Here is a 21059-nt window from a genome sequence, read left to right as displayed (position 1 = left end):
CATTTTTCTTGACCTGAAAGGGTACACACATACAGCTTCCAACAGATGTGAAAAGCAGTTAAGTCAGTATAGATGCTCCATTGAAGGCCCTCCTGAACAGAGATGCCAGCGCTACATAAAGACAGCTATTCATAGCATCCTCTCAGAGCAAATTCAGCCATCCAACTTGGACATTATTCACAGCAGCTAAACTCAGAAACACAAGTTTCCCCTGCAGTCCCTGGAGTGAGAAGACTGACCAAGCACAGCTCTGCCTGCTACGCTAGGCTAGGGTGGGACGGGCTGGGTGAGGACCACCGCTCCCCATCAAGCACTTTTTGAGACACAAGCCAGTGACCTGTGTGTGACAGACCTCACAGGAGAAAACTGGTTTAAATGCTTTATGATGAGTCTCATTTCTCAGCTAACAGGGTTGCAATCAGGTGCTTTAGGTGGCTTTGAAATAAAATGATCAAAACATCGTGTACCCTTTCACATGGCTGATGAGGTGAAGAAAGAATCAGAATTACAGTAACGAAGTTTTGCTTTCAATCCTTACGGATCCCTCAGAACAAACTCAGGCCTCAGTTTCCTCCTAAGGCTTCTCAAACCTGTAATCACTGCTCTTTTTACCTACTCATTTGTGCAGACTCAAAATTAAAAAGTTGAAAGTTTGATCTAGCATAGAAGTCATCAATTACAGAAGAGAGTCTAAGCTTCCTCAGACCCCACAGCTCTATGATGGCTGGAAATTCAATAGTTGAGGCACAACTGGAAAAGGTAGTTGAACATTTGGATGTTCAGAAAAGGCAATTTATGTCCTGTACTGCAAAAGAAAGCAAAGCAAGCCTTAAGGATTGCATCATTTAGCCACACACATCATTTTAACTCTGGGCATTATGTAATCAGTCCCATCCAAGGGGGTTTAGATCCCCCATCCAGAGCTCTGCTGACCATGACATTTCACAGAAAAATAAGAGCTAAACAAACAGAACAAATCCTACAAGTTCCCCAAGCAGGGGAAAACCCTTCCTAGCAGGCAGGAGTGAAGCTTGACTCTGTTCTGTAACCTGTGCCCCAGCAGGAATCAGCATTCTACCCCAAAAAAAGAAACCCTTCTTTCCTGAAGATCCACAAAGATGGTGATAAATGAAGGGATCTTTGTACCAAGAAGTGGTCGCTGTGTCCACACACAACCTTATTGCTAAAAAAAAACAACCAATCAACCAAACAACAACAAACAAACAAACAAAAAGTGGTTTTTTTTTTTCCTTTTTAAATCGCAAGTAAAGCTCTCCTCTGCTGAGCTGCCCCTCTGTTTGCATTAGTCAAATACCTGCAGTACCATCTCTCTTACCAAGATTAAATTCAGGGAACTGGCAGGGACTAGACACCAGCTCTTTCACTGAAAAAATTGCTCTGGAAAAGGTGACCACATCTTCCAAATATAGGTATTTATATGCAACAATCATGTTATCCCTCAGTCTGCTTCTGATACACTGAATGCACTAACTTCTTTACATCTCACTTCATGAACATATTTTCTAACACACTCACCACTGTGCTGACATTCCCTTGGACTTTCTTTGCACCTCAGCAATGATTCCACTAAGAGATGGGCTACCGTCCTTTCAGCATGAACTTGAGAGTTATAGGTTGGGAAAAAAGAAAAAAAAAAATCCAGAAGATGGGAAATCGATTTCTCTGATGGCATAATATTTATATGACTATTTGCCAATTTTGACAACAAAGTCCCTTTCATAGTGTAGGTACTAGTTGTCATCTACTGTTCTCAGAACATCAGGCTGGAACAGAAGGAACTGCAGAAGGAATTGCAAAGGTAGAGAAGAGCCTAGATCACCTGAACACTGTAAGTGAGCACAGCACAATGTACTTTGAACACTAACCAGTTAGACTACATCAAGTTGAAGCACAGGAGGAACCACAGCCTTACTTGAAAGTACCAAAACACAAACCAGTGTGGTTTTTACCTCAGCAAGTAGAACACTAACTCTTAAGTTGAAGACAGAACAGAAAAAAACCACACAGATAATAGTCTCTTACTGGGGAAAAAAAAAATAGAAATAATTTTCCAGAAACTTGCATCTTCCTTCATTCCCAATTTTTAGCAAAAGTAAGAATGAGGAAGGCAGTTTTCCACCATTTCACAAACTTAAAGAAGCAATCAATAACTTCTTTAAAAACAAGCACTTACCTAAAACTTTTCCCAAAATCAGTCTGCTTCCCCCAGTTGCCATGCAGAAAGCCACCCTACTTTCTGCAGCTAGTAGCAAAGAAGCTCCTATCACAAATCTCTGTCTTGTTCACTATAGATTTTTGTGATCCTAAAACCATTAGTTTTCAAATGGAAACAGCTGCAGGACTTAGGGGGTGTCAGAACTAACATTTCTTCACTCTCTTTTCTTCTTGCTTTCATCTTAAAACTCAGAGATATGAGTACTTGCAATGCTTTATCTTTTGAGACTATTCACTTTTCTTTTACTTTAAAATTATACTTTCCTTTCTTACCTTTAAGGTTTTATTTGCGTGTTTCTTGTTTGCAGAGCCAGCTTAAGAGGCCTTGGAAGAGAAGGCTAAAATCTTTTGCCTCCATATAAATGCTGTTATCCATGGGGGAAACCAAATTCAACCTTGGCAGTAACACCAGAGAGAACAGAGGAGAAAAGAGGTTGGAGGAAGGTGGGTGTGACCAAGCCTCAGTAATTAGTGAGGTTTGGGAGTGAATATAAGAAATAACGAGATGCAGGTGGGAAGCTGAGAGTAACTGAAAGTTTTGGGGTGGGAAAGAGACCCAGGTGCTACAAGGTCAGGTTGACTGTGGCCTTTCTGGAAAGGTCTTTGTCTGCCCCCCCAGCTTGCCATTTCTCTAGTCTCTGTGACTACTTTCCCTGCTTCTGTCCCTTTTCCTCTCATTCCCCTCCTTTAGTAAAATCAGGAGAAGCTCAAGAAGTATTTTGAAATCCTGGATATCAGCATTTGTACATTTCTCGCTGTCAACCCCTTCACATGCTCCCACGTCCTCATGGCAGTGTTCAAGAGTTGGGCAAGTTCAAGGCATGGACAGTGTTCCCATCTGGCAGGGACAAGGCAGGCACTTCTGGTAGACCACAAAGACCATGCACACAGCTTGGGTGCTGCACCTGTGAGGGTGAAAGCCACGCTGATCCAGAGAGAAATGAGGGCAGATACAGCCAGATATGTAAGGACTGTTGGGGATCAGCCACGCCTCAGTGATGCTGGATTTTGCTCTCTATTAATAGGGCAGCAGCTTCCTGCTCCTGCAAGAGTCAGAGATGCTTTGAAGTAAAATCAGCTTTTCCGGAGACTGATCAAAATAGAAACTCAAGCTGCCTAAATCTGCAATGGAAATTTCAATCAACACCAAGTTTTTAAATAAAATTTGGACTCTATTCTGGTTCAAAATGAATTGAATAGGGAAATAAGATACACAAAGAAGGGTTTTGGTCAGCTTTTGCTCTACATTTGCTCCAATAAAACTTCCTGTAAAATGAGCATTAACTCTAGGAGATTCCACGTCCTCACTCGTGTTGAGACACTGCCAAAGATACCAGCAATCAGCCCAAAGAAAATAAAGATTCACTAGATCCTTTGTACAGGTAGACACGGCATCCTCGACCTCTGATGACTCCCAGCTAGCAAAATCCAGCCTCCCAAAGAGTTAACGTTCAGTGGGCCAATAAAATGTGATTGATTCATTGATAACACATGCTGCCTTTGGGAGAGGGAAGAAGCCATCTCCAGAGACAAGCAAGGCAATTGTTTGCTGTCCCTGGTGCCCGCAGAGTGCCCCGCGGTAACCCTTGTGCTCTGGAATACTCACGTTGGTTATTTGGAAGCGGGGTGCAGAGTTGTGCTTTCCCATGGCTGCCACTAATGACTTGCAGCTGTTGCTAATCCGTGCCTCTGATTTCCTTTGATTGCTGTGTGTATGGATGCCTGTGGTAAACAGGCATCTGCCAGGTGCCAGCACAATCGGGGGGAAATATAAAAAGTTCCCTGTTTCAAATTCAATGTGACATTGTGCTTGTCGAGAGGCAGCCGTTTAACTATTTAAGGGGAACAGTTTCCTGGGCTCTTCTCTGGCCTCCTGGTTATGAAGAAGGAGATTCTCATGCATTTCAGTGACAGCAATATCCCAGCCCCAGCTGTAGGAAATAGCCACAGGGAGAAGCTGGTGTCTACAGGGAGAAGCTGGTGTCTACAGGAACCGTCCCAGCCATATAATAGCCCATGACATGTGGGTTTGGCTCTGCTATCCCAGAGAGCAATGGCTCTCTGGTTCAACTCATTCCTCCCTCCCCAGGCCCAGAATCCCAGAGCTGCATGAGGACCTCTGCTCCCATGTGAGGACTCAGGCTGGTCTCAGCCTGCTGCCCCTTTCTCCTCACCTCTCTCTGCTCCTGCTTCATACCATGTGGAAAGGCAGCAAAGCACCTCAGCTCAGTGTCAGGCTAAAAAGAAAGGAGCAGAGGCTTCCCACAGCCCATTAGGGAAATACATATCTTGCTGGAAGCCAGGGCTAATATTAGATTTTCCAGTGGCAAGCATGAAGGTCTCACAATAAGAAATGTCTCTTGAAGTATTTCCCCAGCAGGCTGGTGTAGCATGACCTGTTTCTAGCACTCTTGTTTTGCCTCAGCCTCAGAGCTCCTCCAGGCAATTTCTCTGGGCATTTCTGATTCCCTCCCTGTCACAGCAGCCAGCTGAAGATGTCACACTGCTGCTCCTTGCCTCCATCCATCATCCTTCCTCCTGGTAGCGGGTAATTATTCCCAGCTGTTCATTACCCAAGACCATCATACCTGACCCATTTTGTTTGCCTTTCATTTGCACCTCAGGTGCAGAAAAGAAATACATAAAGGAATGCCTCAGAGAGGAACTGGTTATATGCCAGTGCTAGGGAAAGGGGTAACCTGCTCTTTCAAAAGCTGTTTTTGTGGTTCATCTCCTTGGGTCACTATTCACTTATGCACCAGGTCACATTTAAGTCTCCTGGAATACTCATAGCTCTCCACAGCACTGTCTCATTTTGGTTTCCCTACCTTCTCATCTTGCTGTGAGCAGCCCCCAGGCTCAGGTAGGTGGGGAACCTGCGGAGCACAGCGAAGGACACAGTTCCCTTCTTGGCAAAGCCATGTATCCAAATATGCATGAACAACTTCTACAGCCAGAGCAGTTCACCTTAGCTACTAAAAAACTAAGAGTCATCTGATACATATGACTATCATAGCTAATATTATCATTTATGTGAAGTGCTAGTTCTCACTCCTTATAGATCAGCGGAAGGGGAAAGCAAATAAGGTGCCTTAGAAATCTGTGGGCTCTCAAACAGGGTAGGGCTAAGCTTGGTTTCAGAGAGCCAGGTGGACAGAGAGAGTTGGAGAGAAACTGATCCTGCTGCATAAGGAAAAGGGCCTTTTCTAGGTGCTCCATGGTATACAGACCATTGGAGCAATGGAGAACAGGATTCAGAATGAAGATGTAGTCTCCTAGTTGTTTGATTGCTACTGAGTTTGGGGTAACAGCCTTGTACATGAGAGGTACTCTGGCTTCAGAGAAAAATGAGTTCTCTGTCAGCCTTTTATCCTACATGGAATAATCTTAAAGGCCTCATTTTTGGCTTTGGTCATCATTCCATGCTTAGATGATAGAAAAAAGCAGATCAATTTTAGTCACTAAACAAGAGAAAGTAAAAAAGACCTTTAGCAAATACAATGCACATCCAAAAAAACATTGTTTAACTTAAGGACTGGGTGACTAGGCTCGTGGCAATCCCAACCCTCAAGACTTAAGACAAGGCAGACTTCTTACTCTCCTCCTTTTAATCCACACTGACACTCCAGCCTTCCTCTGGTCTGTAAAGCAAGGCTCTCCACACTCCCAGCTCAGAGAGGAAAAGAGGGACATTGGCAAAGAGCAGCAGAGTGCAGTTTGTGGCACCTCCCAGTTAGCATGTGTCCGCTCCCTTCAGAAATTCACATATCCTTGTTCAGAGCTGGCTGGGGGCTCCAGGGAAAAGGAAGGTTTAACATTTCACCACTGAGACTCCCAGAGGTTTTGCCAGGTACTTACCAAGTTATTTAGAAGGAAAACAAGAACCCGTATGGGCTTATCTTTTGTTTCAGTCCTGCTCAGGGTTCAGGCACCTGAGCTGGCAGCTTCATCTCTTTCTAATGACACGAGGGAGAAGGGACATTCATGCTGTCATCCCTGCTGGCATATCCTGTTTCTGCAAGTTCACATCTTGTAACTAGCCTAAGCCAGTCAGCACTGTGTTTTTCAAGGAAAAGAAAAAACATATGAACTTTGGCATCAAAACCCCACTGGAAACTGGCCATTGCCTAGAACGTAACCGAGCCCTTCAGCTCGACTTTCATTACAGCAAGATTTCCCAGGAGAAAATGCCCAGAGCACTGGCAGCAATGAGTTTTCTTAGGATTTACAGTCTAGGAGTACTGGTTTCTGCAGCACTAAAACTCACAGTCACACCACCAATCCCACTCAAAAGCTATTTACAGACCCACATGACCTCTGCTGGGAGCACACTTCTGTTATCAGCCTCTCTGCAAGCAGCAAGGCAGGAGAGTGCCTGAGGACTGGCTGAATCCCAGAGGCAGTGAGCAGGCTCTCCCAGGCATCCCTTTGCATGCAGCAGCAGGAGCACAGAGAATGAAGGGGGCCCAGGGTCCGGGCCCAGGCGTGATTATTGTCAAAGAGAGGTACCTGCCCCAGGGAAGGCAGTTAGGGACACTCTCCAAAAGTGAAAAGTGAGGATCAGACCAGATGCAGAGTCTGATCCTGTTTTCCTGAGTGGATTTGCAAGGTTACACTCTGTCCCCTGAGCATTGTTTCATCCTCTAGGTAAACTGAGCAGCACCAGGTCCCAGTCCCTTTTACAGCTGCAGGCTCCACAAAATAATGGAACAGGGTGAGTGCCTCACAGTGGATGGATGCACTGCTCAGTTTGCCACCCTAATCTCTTCCCACCATACCTAGGAATGGTTATAAAGATAAAAGAAAGGCTGGAAACTGTTATTGTATCAAAGCAGTTCTGTGGTATCCAGATTCTGTGCGATTCTATCGTATTCTCCTGTGCTGTAGCTCTCTATTTTTAAAATCTAAGCTACAAAAAATAAATTACTCTCAACCTGAGTGTGAAAAAGAGTTTTCTTTTATACTGGCATCCTAACTTTATCTGATAATGAGACCCAAGTAATTTCCTTGAGTTTCAGCTGCAGCAGGTAATGAAACAGTGATATCTTTCTTTGCTGATTAACAGTATTAGGCTTCCAGGGAACTGAAGCAATTCTCCAGTCTCAGGGAACATTAGAAATTTGCAGGTAATCCTAACCTCATCCATGTCCCATCTGACTCCCCAGCTCCTGTCTCACTCTGTTACGTTAGGCTGGCAGGAAAGCAGAAGAACATAACTTCCCAAGTCATTAAACTGATTTAAAGCTCTTGGGGAGAAAAAGTTCATGGGATTTGTGTTCTTGCTTTCCAGGGTTTCAAATCCTTAAGGGACACATTTCAAGACTTCTTCATAACTAGGAGAGGGGGTCTCCTTACTCTCCCTTGGTATTTCTATCTGTGTCATCTAAGATGAAGTACATGGAAACTCAGTGAGAGCCTTTCTATTAATTTAAGTGGGCTCTTGAGCAGTGGGCTTATGTCAAACACCAAACATTGGTTTCATCGATACAGAAACATATCTGCCTACAGGCCTATGTCTGCACTCAGGCCTATGCTATGAATCTACATCATTTTTAATTATATAAATACCACACCTTCTCTTACAAGTTTCCTGATACATCAGCACATACTCCAAGCCTCAACACTTGTATTTCATAGTGATTATCTGTCAGCAGAAAGTGGCTCTGCTAATATACAGTTTTCTTTTTGCAGCCAGGAGACCATAGGCAGTCACAGGCAAAAGTGGTCACATTTTGAAAAGAAGTGTTGTAGCTGAGACCAGTTATTACAATAACCCATAGCTGTGTTACAGATAGAATAATCTAGAGTCTTTGTAGAGAAGTTTTTTGGGAAATAGCTGGCAACTTTTGTGCCAAAAGCATCTGGTTCCAAAGGACACCGAATATCTGTTCTCTGGAAATAAGAACCTCTGCAGTTTTCACGGGCTAGACATGCCAAAGTTTATCAACCACTTTGGTGCAGGCTGCTATCAACTCATTCTTTTTCAGACTTGAGACAATTATGTAAGATGGTGAAGCTGTAGACATAACTTCTAGAAGGTTTTGCTTTATTTCCACGTGCTTCATCAGCCTTTCTGATGCCTGCCGACCTGCTGCTCGTGGTGCCTGTGCAGCGTGTGGTAACTAAGTGTGACATTAATGCTCAAGTCTGTGGCAACCACATGCCTGCCTATAACTGAAGGCAGTTACACACACTCATGTATAAGCCTACTATTTGGGTATTAATTGAATAAGCTTTCAAAAATAGTTTAAGCAAATTAGTTCCTGCCACATTGCACATCTTGAGTTTTCCATTTGTGGCCTTTCATTCATAAGCGATCATCCACAGAGTGAAAAGAAGCACACTTCACACTAATTAGGGAGGAGCTAATTATCCTCTATCAATTAGATCCTACAACACTTATCTGTAAACAGTTGCTGGAAAGGTACATAACAGATTAGTGACTGAAGACCTAATTAATAAGGAATAATGAGCTTCTTCCTGCAGGAGGTGGAGGAAATGTGCTCTCACTCCTTGAAAATGCCTAGTGATAAGAGCCATAAAACAGATCATAAAAGTGGCAGGAGTCATTTTGTACATGAGAGTTTTCTAATTTTTACATCCAGTGTGCAGCCTGTGCTTTCCTGGCTTCACTGTGCAGCCGTGCCACGACACTCTGCCTTGCCACCAATGTGGCTGTGCAACTAAAGTGAAGAAAATGTTGAATTTTCCAGCCCTTATGCCTCATCTGCTATTTGTACTTCTTTTCATTAAATTAAAAGTTGTACATTTTCTTCTGCCTATTTATAGAAAAGTGACATTTTAGACTTTTTTTTCCTAACTGGCTTCACATGTGATTTTTTTCCAGTTGCACCCCAGCATGTTCATTCTTGCTTTGTTGCAGTCACTGTCAGTTATGAATCCCCATTTCTACCTATCACATAAGTCTTTCTGATTTCTAGGTCTTGGCTCCTGGTGTGGTTGGGTGCTGCTCTTCCTGCTCAGTTTTCCCTTTCTTTCACATCAGGATAGCTTACCATTCTGCTTCTGTTAACAGCAGTATCAGTAACTGACAGTTCATTCATCTTCGGGATTATCTTCCCAGAAGACACGCATTTACCTGTTTCCCAGGCTTGTTGACGTCTGCTTTTTGAAGTTTGTTACCTTTTTTTCTGCTCCTCTTACTTCTTTCTTTCCCCAGAACAGCGATTCTGTTGTTTCATGGTTGCTTTCACTCAAATTGCCTTCTGCCTCTGGTTTGCCTCCATCCATTCCTCCCTGGTAGAGTCCAATCTTAAAACAGACACTGCTCAGAGATTTTCAGTATTATAAACTCTGAGCTTGGATTAACAGGGAAGTTGAATAGATGTGCATGGAAGTGATGTTCTCATTTTTACTCACCAAAGTGTCTCACCAAGATGCTTGTCTTCCCTCCATCCAACAGAAGAAACACATCAGGCTACAGTAAAACCAAACCCTGGATTCCTTTAAAAATTCTTAACTCTTACAGTATTTAGATTAAAACAGAAAGAAAATTTGTTACTCCTGTACACAGCAATCTGTTCCTTCTGCTTCAGCATGATGAGTAAGGCCTCAGCTGGAGTACAGTCTCCAGTTTTGGGCATCACACTGCAAGGAAGATAAGGATTAATAGGAGAATATTTGGAAGCCACAGGAACAATCAGGTCTCAAAGGGATTATTTATGAGAAAAATTAGGTTAAACAATGCCAATTTATTCTGAAAGAATTGAGGGAAGAAATGGTTTTTATGCAAGGAAATCTGTTTCTCATACTGAAGACAAGAAACAGATGTCCTGCAGTACCACATTAGTGAGGAGGGGGAAATCAGGTTAAAAAACAGAAATGAGATTAATCCGAGCAAACATAGGTGTCTCCACATTTCTGAAGCGTCTTCAGCTTAAGAAACCAACACCAGTGGGGGTGAGATTCATTTTGTCCTCAGTAGATGACTACAGTCAAATTCAGCTCCACTGAACACAAAGATTAGATGTCCATTGAACATCAGGGCAGCCAAGACTGCCGGGTCAGAAGAGCAAGCAAGAAGTTGGCAGAGATGACTGCCAGCTTTCAGATGAGGGCAGTTAGTTCAGGAGCAGACAGTGGCAGGGAAAAGGGAGAGGAGCAGCTGTAGTTGTGGCTACAGCTACAGCTCTGCACCTACACCAACCACTGCTGCTGCAGGCAACTGTGCAAATGTCATGACATTTGCTTATGTCAACCCTAGCACACACCAGAAAGCTCTGGTCAGAGAACAGCAGGAGAGATGCCCAAAAGAGAACAAGGGAAGTCTGCTTTCACAGAGGAGGTTTCATCACAGCCAGATATCGGAGTTGTGACAATGTCCGGTGTGACAGACACAGAGCAGCTGGAACTTCTTGGGAGACTCATTCAATTGTGCATCAGTTAAAAGTAAAATTGTATTCAAAATACTTTCACACCAAAAAAATGTCCATGTGTGTCAAGATGCAGTTGAAGGCAGCATTTAACAACAATCTTGGTAATAAGTAAAATTAACTCACTAAGAATATTTATATATTTAATAATACAATACTTAGCTATAATATAAACAACTAAAATAGGGTTTCAATGGGAACATATTTTAGAGGGCTATTATTAATTCAGCAAAACAAGAAGCCTTGGAATACAGATATTTTATCAGCCAACCACATACTCAGGTAGATCCTGCAGACATCAAATCAAACTGTAAGAAAGCCATTCTTAGTAGGACACAGAAAACCCGAAATAAACAGATACAGTGAAGCCTCTGGTGAATTTGAGCCAAATCCCTGTTGCAGAGTAAATACACAACACCCAGAGTCATCTCTGTGTTTTCCAGGCTTGCTCCCACAAGGCACAACTGAACAGCACCAAGGCTGAGAGCAGAACTGATGCTCTAGACCCAGACTTGGCACATCCACACACCCAGTTGTTGAGAAAAGCCAAGCCACCAGCACGGAGCCCCTCTGCAGCCACAGCTGCTGAAGAGCCAGGACCATGCACATTGACACACCAGCCACTTACACCGGTGTCCTGGTGGATTCTACTAACACAGACGGCTGGAAGGCGGTTCAAGAAACATGTGATCAGTGATTTCATGGGTTACCTAAAATAATGCTAGATTCCAAATAATTTTTAAATCTACCCACAGTTAAAATCTGGGCTTGTCAAAAAATTCCTCCGGGCAGGGCCAGCTCCTTTCTCAAGTAGCCAGCTTGGATCTTGGTCTGACAGAACCCAGAAGCACAGCCCCCCTACTGGACAAACCTGATTGCAAACTACCACTGCTTTCCACCTCAAGGGCACTGAAAGAAAAGGGCAAAATCATCTCATTTGTATGGAAGCAAGCATGCCTTCAGATGCACAAAACCCCAGTAAAGAGAGGCAAAACATTATTGTCCAAATAGAAGCACTCATTTCTTAAAACATCTGCAAGGCGTCATGACCCAGTGAAGAGAGGAAAGACAGTCTCTTGCCACCAAGTCGAACAGAAAATCTGCGTGATTGCAGAGGCCGATACCTCCAGCTGCTCTTCTCACCCCAGGAATGCTCCAGCTGGGAAAGAATAGTTCATAATGTTAAAAAACAAGGCAATCACATCTGTTTTATTTCTGCATGTATCCACCACTAGAGGCCATTGCATTTCTCCTCCTCTGGGGAAGGCTGCCCTCAGTTAAACCCCAGTGGCTGAATATAACAAAAAAATTACACACTTTTAAATCAAACTCTGCTTGAGGAGTTCCAGCCCAAATGACTGATAAGAGATGACTGGCTGAAACTTTAAGCCTGTGATTTGTCCTGCCTTAGCATCCAACACTCAGCCTGGGGGCTTTAGGTTTGATACAAAAACTCCAGCAACCTCACTTAGGTTTCTTGTCCAACTTATATATTCTGGCATTCTTTCGAGACAGAGACAGGCCAATTTTCTTTTAATCCATCTATTTAACTGAAACTATGTCAGAGGAATATAGTTTACCAGTGTGCTTACACACGTATAACCAAACTCCAGAAGACATGCAGAGTTTTCTGCCTGCCATGCAAGTAAAGCAAAGCACTTTCTCAGATGTTTTTCTTTAGTTTTACATGGTGTTTTGAAGTCCTAGTGTTTGCTCTGATGCAGCTGGCTGTGAAGCTGATCTGAATGTTTGCCATGTGCATGATTCCTAACGTAAGGAAAGGCTGTGAATGGGAGTTTGTACTTAATATAATAATTCCCTTTTTTCCTCTGCCTCAAATGTGACTTCCTTAAAGTCAGCTTCCGATTTGATTTTTGGGTTCATTGAAGTTAGCAGGTCATTTTTATGTCATCAGACATATTAGTGGGATAGAGGTCAAGAACTTGAGCATGATCTCTGCTAGATTCTGCTCCCTGACCCTTATTCTAGCAAAAGGTAAAAAGTAACACAGAACAGTTCTGGAAAAGTAAGGCACTTGAATCCTTTGCAATGAAGATACTGTAAACATTAGGCTTTGATATCACAACACAAGAGACTTGTGAACTATGCTCTAATGAGTTTGTGGTATGTGCTACTGCTCTTACTGTGCCCTGAGCCGAATTATTTATGGCTTTGTTACACCATGATTTTGAGAAAGACATTGCATCTTGATTTGGCAACTCCAAATGGTGAAGATTTCACCATACTGCCCAGGCAAACTGTTCCAAACACTAAACACACTCCTGGTTATGAACTGTGTTTGTTTTATAGTCTGCACATGAAGCATATGCATTGCATAATGCTCCATGAGAAACAGTCTCTTCCATTCATAACTTGCCATTACTAAACCCTTTGGGTAGTACATGCCCAGCATTTGATATTTGTGGGCTAAATTCCTCCAGATTGCCTCACAGGACAAGACAAAGTGAAAAATCCTTCCTGCATGGTGGGTCTTGGTCTTCAAGTGTGACCAGTGACCTCTTCACTGCTGCAGAGGACACACTCCTCTATCCTCCAGCACCCAAAGTTCTACACTGTTCCAGAATTAAAGCCCAGATGTGATGTGCCCAGATGTGATGTGCCCAGATGTTTCACCAAGCTGCCCTCCTGATGTGGGCAGCAAAGGAGAGATGCAGTGGCCACCAGGAGCTGGCTGGGCCCAGCAGCAGCTCTGCTGCCCCCATGCTGCATCCTCCTCAGCCACAAGCCCAAAAGCTTGCAGGAACTTCTCCTGTGCTTCCTAGTGGGGCAAAACAGGGGCTCATCAAACCTGGATGGATCTTATTAGTTATGTTGTGCCATGGTTATGCCAGGGAAGGAAAAGTTCATCCTCTGTGCACGTAGCAGGGGTGGAAGTGGCACATGTGTCACCACTCAGCAGGGTGGGAAAGCCATTCACCTTGTGAAAGTCACTCCTCTGCTTTCCGTGTACCTTTCACCACCTTAGTCTCAATTGCACACCTCCAGGAGTTTTTGACTTTGCCTCTCTCCAATGTCATACCTCCCCAGTGTTACAAGAGTGTAGCACACCTATCATGGCAAAGACAGATTCACCTTCAGAGTGGGAAGGCACTACACCACCACCCCTCGTGAGGCTGGTTGACTCACCAGCAGCCCCAACTCACCACTCACGTCCCCACCTGAGTGCAGTGTCCGCTCCCCCGAGTCACACACACGTCACCTTTCTGTGTCCAAACAAACCTCCAGGCTCAAATGAAGGGGACTGTCATCTCTAACTCCCTTGTAACAGTCTTTAAAACATTACAGATGGATAAACAGTCACCACCTTTTTAGGACCACTGCACATTTGTTCCGTTTTTAACAAGAGATCGTTAACCTTGTTTTAAAAATACACAGGTTGGAGAGCAGTAGTTTGAGCATTCTATTCCTGTTTGGCTACTCTCACTGCCCTTGGTGCCAGCAGTTTACATCCTGTCAAGGATTTAAGGTCTTCTGGGATGATGGCAAGGTTTTCCTGATGGCTGGAAGCAAGGGTCACTCCAAGTAATTACTGTGGCTGCCCCCAAAGACACCAGCAGCAGAAATGATTTATCACTGTTGGCACCACGGCTCCCTGAGGTGCCAGGGAACAAAGAGGACTGAAGGAATGGTAATAGGACACCTGCAGTATTTCTAGGCATCTTGCTTTCATCAGCTAAAGACCTCGTAGTGGGCGGCCCTGCAAAGCCTCAGGCTGGGGGGAAGGCACAGAAAAAGGGAATATAAGGAAAAGTCATTGTGTAATACACTGTTTCCATCACTGCTCTTGCAAGATGCTGTTTGGAGGTGGAGGGAAGAAACCTGTTAGGTGATAAAAGGATGCAAAGATGATTCTTGCCATGGGTATTTAGAGACACGGTAGAAAGGTTTGCATGCCTGTAACATACTGCACTGGGATGAACAGGCCTGAGCAGCAGCACACACAAAGAAACTCCCAAAAAGTAAACTCTCAAAAAAATGCTTCCAAGGAAAAAATATTATCTTCATCATGTTACAATTTCAGAAACAGTAAATGCACTCACAAGTTTTATAATGATATCTTGGCCTAGTCAAAATCCACAGGAGCTCCTTTGACTTCCGTAAAAAAAAATGCACAGATTTTCACCTGGAAGCATGAGAAGAGTCCAGTTTTAAAAGTTAAGATTAATTTCAATCTTATTTATTTCCTAAAGATAGCAGGGCCAAAATTTCTGCTATCTTAATAAACCATCTTAAACAATGCACTGACACCCTGTTTGCTTGCCTTGTTAGCTCTGTCCTACACCTGTCCATAGGAAAAATAATAAAATCTTATGGGTCATGGTCCATCATTATTAAGTGTGCACACATCACCAGGGCACTGCTACAAGGGAACGAACACACCCTGGCAAAGCAAACCCGCTCCAAGCCAGAGCAGCAGCTCTACAGATGAAGAAAGGCAGCTTTAATTTGGTCTCTGCTTTGGGAAATAACCTTACTCAATAACAAATACACTTTATGACTAATTACCCACTGAAACCTGTCTTGGCAGGCCAGAGCTTCCTGCGGTTTTTTCGCAGGAGATACAGAAACCAAAGACCATGGTGTTTCAGGATTATTTCCCTGCCGTTTATCTTTGCCCGTTCAGAGCTAAATCCAGGCACTTCTTGACATTTCTAGGTGCCCATGAATGTCACTAGGTGGCAGCAAGAAACTACAGTTGGCAACCCTATTTGCATGTCCGCGCTGAAAGTCCCCAGTTTCCCCCCGCCTGCGGGCAGGGGCAGCCTCTGGGAGTTTGGAAACCCACTTTGCCCGGGGATATTAAACCCTTTCACCCTGGACACCTGTCCCTTGGGGTACAGTTTGCTGTCTGCCGCAGTCCACCAGCTTTACAAATCCAATAGCATCCTTAATGCACTCAAAGATCACATAGATAGAGCCCAAAACCTCACAAGTTTCACAACACAGGCAAGCGTTGCCTCTCCAAAAAGCTGGAGGGCTGTTCCCGTTTCCAGAATCTCTTTCTGCCCTTTCATAACCTCTGCCTCACATGACTTCGTGCTTTCCTAACAGTGAATTTTGCACCTCCAGGTCGTGGAGAGGGATCTGCTAGAAAAGCCTTCAGCCACCTGCATCTCCAGTTCACCCCAAATCAGGACCTCCTGCAGGAAATACCTCATCAGAACATCTTTCCACCACCGGCCCTCAGTTTCCTCAGTAGATGTTTTCTCAAGCTGTGTATACAACAGCAGGTGTCACACACGCTCAGTGTCAGATAGCAGAGTGCTCTTCACTGTGCTTTCTGAAAACCACCCTTACTTACCAACCATCTCTCATCAGCATCGCCTCCCCAATCCAGATTCCTTCCAAGAGGCCCTTCAGCCTCCACTCAGCCCTAGCCGTGACCCACTTTCTCCATTTCTTCCTCTCTGATGGAGCAGTTTTCTCACAATGATAATTTGAGGCAGTTTTTCAAGGCTATTCCCACACACATACTTCTCCTTCAGCTCTAAAGCCTCTATTTCTTTCCACAAACTTTCTTTTTATTTTCTGTTAGACCCATTTCTTTCTCTTTATACAACTGTGCCGATTTGCCGGACAGAATTGTCTCCTGCTGCATCATCTCATCCCTCTGTCCTGACATACCTACAGAGGCACCCTCCTTACCTGCCTGATGTGGTGAAGGGCCAGAGGAAAGAGCATAACTGGAATAACCCATTGGATTTGTTTCACTCTGTTTCAATATTCACTTACAGACCACAGACACCTTTGGTCACCTGCATAGCCATGGATTATGTAGCATTTCCCTACACCATACCCCATGGCAACTCTTCTCAAGGGGCAGGAGGGTCACCCACACATCCTGCCTTCATCCTGCCTTCATCAACACATTGGTGCCTCCCATCCAGGGGTAGAACAAGCAACATAGAGTAGGATGTCCTTTCATACTGTCTATGCGTGCTTCTCCCTCCTTATTAAGGCTGATTTCCTCCTCTCTGGTAAAGCTGCTCCTTCAAAACTCACTCTCTGACCTTTGATGTCACACTCAGTCCCAGCTGGTCTGCTGCTGTATCCTTCACTGTGGTATTTTCAGAGGATTCTGTTCAGAGAGAGCCCAGTTTCCCCCAGGGGCTGCATTTCACCTGTCTCAACTCTTCTTCCTAGCATTTAACCCAACCTGATGCAGCATCGCCCCACTGATATTTACTGGCAGCAGCCAATCTTCAGGCTCACCATTCAATCCAACAGCAGTCCCAGCGAACCCTCACAGGCAGCAGAAGGTAATCACTGGCATTTCCAGACCCTCCAGAGCCTCTGCCAAGAAGTAAATAGAACTGCTGCAGGAAAAGGGTAACTCTACTTTCTAGTGCCTCCTCAGAGATAAATAGGTAATAATTTTCTAAAAGGCAAGGTACTGGTTATCTTCATCAACTCCATTTAGCAGTTGCTGGGAAGGTCACTTGCGAGCTCTTGCCACAGTGGCTGCTTCTCCAGTTCCAGAGCACTCATGCAGCTATGGCTGTAAAATGGTACTTGGCTGAAACATCTAGATTAGTCCTCTGGTTTTTCCCATGGGGAGGGCAGCTGCCTGGCAGAGAGGCAAGAACATCAGAGATCCCCCTTAACCCTACCCCTTGCCATTGTTTTGGATCATGCATGCAAAAAGGGGAAAAGCAGCAAAGAAAAGTCCCCGGAGAGCCCTTAGGTACACAAGGGAAAGCCAGGTTATTTCCAGACTTGTAAAGGCTCTGTTCCTGTAACAGTGAAATTTCCCATGTGGAGAAGTGTCTGAAGTATTTCAGAGACATCCTTTAACTTCAGTGAAAAGCAATGAACTCTGTTTTGCTCCCACAGAGCCTCACACATCACAGCTGAAGTGCACAGCAATTCATGGTAAAAGCCTTATCTCAGTTAATGGGAAGTTATATCACCCCAGCAAGTTAAACCATGTTTGGATGTGTCAGATGTTATGGCATTCGGAGAATATAACCTACTTCCACTAGTGGAATTTTCTCTTGTTTGCAAAGAATCTCCCACTGCAGCACGGCCAGGGAGTGGAGCAGAAGCTGCACTCAGCTGTGCTGCAAGTCGGCATTTAACTTCCCCAAAGCTGCAAAGGGGAAATTGCTGTGGCTGAATTCATGTAGGGCCAAACCTCACTAGTTTATCCTGTTTGTATTCCCAACCTTGTTAAAGGTCAGGGAACAGAGACACTGACACCATCTGGCATCCTGCATGACCCCATTCCCTCCTGCCCATCTCTTACCAGATGTGTGGAGCTGGTGCTTGGTGAGTCAGAAGACATGGGGTGCCCCATTAACCAGGCAGCAAGCCCACACACAGGCATGCTTCATTTTCCTCTGCAACCCATGTAAAACCCTTATGCTCACTGTGGACAGCCTCCAGACGTGGCCCAGATGTGGCTGAGTGCACAAGTGTGATGGGGCTACACCTCTGAGAGAGGGAGTCCTACTTTCTGGAGCAGGAATGCGTCTCTGCCAAGTGTCTCAGTTTCACCCTTCCTGGAGGCTGAACATGAGAGGTTTTGGGGTAGTGGGGGAGGTGAACAGGGAGAGACAAGGACATTGGCACAGCTTCCCATGACTGTTCAAGAATTCACAACAAGGATGCTCAAGTCAGGTGTCTACAAGTCTTATGCAGCAGACTCCCATCTACAGGGTCATGTCGAGGAAGCTGAGCTCTTCTGAAGCCTCAATACAGGCTTTAAAAATCCCCTGAAGAGGTTGGAAAAGGGGAAAAAGTTTAGGCACGGATGTCCAAGACGTCAGCTCAGAGCTCTGTCCCACTCCTGTGCTGGATTCACTGTCACAGCAGGGCAGAAGGGCCCACACACACCACACCTCTGTGGGTAGCTGTAACTATCTTATACCCTATGGAGCCTGCACCAACACCCAGCTCAGCAACACGTGCAGGTTTCCACAGGGTAATACATGCCATAGTCCTCCAAGGTTTTTCAGTGCACCCACATCAACTACTCCCCATCAGAGACTGGGCAATATTCAAAGAAAAACTGATTAATCACTTTGTAAAATCAGCTGGCCACAATCCCATATTGATTTTTTGCCTTCGAATCAGACAATTATTGTAACCTGCTATTTGCTTCATGGCCTCCACTTCGCCAGTCCACGCACCTTTTACAAGTTGCTTCCATGCCATGACACAGGCAGGAGATTCAGAGCAAGGAGCGCAGCCAGCAATCGATACCTCTCTGCAGCATTTCTGGCAGCTCCGTTGCTTCCCGGGAACAGAGGTTATGTAGCATAACCGGCAATAACACTGTGATGATGGGTACGGTGGAAACACCTTGGAAGTCCAAGACAAATCTCTCTCATGCTCATCACTGTTTCCCTCTTGCTCACCTTTCTCCCTTTGCACACTCACCTCCTCCACTGTGCAGAGTCACTGGTGAACAGTGGCTGGTCTGGCACTGCTGCTGCTCCCCTCTCACACATCATCCTCTCTGTGCCCCTCAAGGATGCAAGCAGGGTGGTGGGCTGTGTTTCACCTCAGGGCTACCTGCATTTGACTCTCAATATTACCAGCTTAGCCCAGAGATGCACCAAATGGAGTCCGTAGATCTACTGTGGGTACCGCAACAGTAAATGGCAGAATCCTGTATGAAGAACTTGGTTTTTTGTTGTTCATCTCTTTTTCCCAGCTTGGACTTGTACATCTTTCCCTCACTGCTTTCCCAAAGCACATAATGTGAAACACAAAGAATACAGCATGAAACAGTGCAAATGGTTTCTAGTTAAACCCTGTTTAAAAATAAATGGTATCTTTCCTTTTAGTACATTAGCATCCATTTTTTAAAACAAATCTTGGGGAGGAAGCTGCTATACAAATGCTGCTTGATGCAGTCCACAGAGTACAAAGCAGTCTCTCCTTTCTCTGTCTTGCCTGGCCACGGGAATGTTGCAGCCCAGCAGCAACCCCAGCAGGCCCATATCAGTGTCAGCTTTACAGGAACCTTTGGATGTGCAAAATCCCGTAACAAGAGGCAGAGGGCACAACCTGAACCAAAATCACTGCCATTTCGAAGAATAAGTTGGGGCCCGGGGTGGGGGGTGTAATGATGGAGACATGTGGTTTGCAAAGAGCAAAATAACTCCATCTTCCCCCACAAAATGCCTCTATCCTCCTGCAGCAAAGCAATGTCCTTTGTAGTCCCAGTACCTTATCATCCCAGGCTTCTCCAGGTCTTGGACAGTTGCCATGTATTTTAGTCTCACGTGCACTGGCACATAGTCATATCTAGGAAGAAACTGGTTACTTTAGGTGTTCAACATCACCATGTGCCTATAAATATATAGCTAAATAATGGCAATTATATAAAATTATGCTCTGTATGATCGTATAATGATAAGTTATGAGTAATGGGGTTTATAACAACTCCACCGCCAAGGTCTTATGTAATCCTGGTCACCACTGGTGCTAATTCCTCCAAGGTGACCTCAGCTCAACAACAGTTACATGAACTGACACAAAACCTTGGTTTTGAGAGGGACTGGCCTTCCCAGAGGAGTGGAAGTGGGATTACAGAGTACTTCACTGCTCCTATACAAATCAGTCTGGGGAAGAAGAGGTGAGCTGCAGACATGCTTCTCTGCCAGGGTAGGTATGAAGGGGGCACACACTTCCCTGTAGGGCACTATCACACCCTGTGCTGGAGAAGCCCTTCTAGATACTTATACCCTGCACAAGCCCCAGGGTACCCTGGAGTTATTCAGGAGTGAGGGTGTTCACTCTTCACTTAGAAAAGCCTCTGGCTGATTTTAGCTGGAAGGCTGGGTCTGGCCATACCACAATAACACCCTAGATATATGGACACAGGACAAGGAGGTAGAAAGCAGGCTTGGGAAGGAAGGGTGGCACCACTCTCCATCCCCTTGGGGTGGTATCAGCGACAGAGGAGGCTGTTGGAGGGAGGCAGGCATGCAATCTCATCAGTCTCCGTGCCCACCGCCATATAGGGCTCTTCTCCAGCAGAGTTGTTGTCCCACAAAAGTTTATGCCTGGCACAAACTTGGCACAGACCTTACTGCCTGCAGTGGGACACACACGAACACATAACACTAAACACAACCACAGGCCCAGGCCTGAGACCATCCAAACCCAAGCCACAGCTGAGAAGAGTGACCAAAATCCTTAGAGGCATTATGAACCACCAGAAGCTTAAAACTAGGATTTTGCTTTTAATTAACTAAAAAGTACATGCTTGATGCTTGCTGAGTTACCCTCCATTGTTCACATACATGCTATCTTCTTTGAATTCTTTTTATTGATCCCGTATGCCTCAGCTCTGGCAGCTGGACCAAGTCATCTTACCAAAATTTAAATAAAAATAATGTAAGCTTTCTATGAAAATGCTGCAGGAGGAAAATATGCATTGATCAATATTCCCCTCGA

Source organism: Empidonax traillii, unplaced genomic scaffold (genome assembly GCF_003031625.1).
Source record: "Empidonax traillii isolate 1590-97213 ecotype Southwest subspecies unplaced genomic scaffold, ASM303162v1 scaffold225:size1387458, whole genome shotgun sequence".
NCBI classification, from domain to species: Eukaryota; Metazoa; Chordata; class Aves; order Passeriformes; family Tyrannidae; genus Empidonax; species Empidonax traillii.
This window is presented reverse-complemented; position numbering follows the sequence as displayed.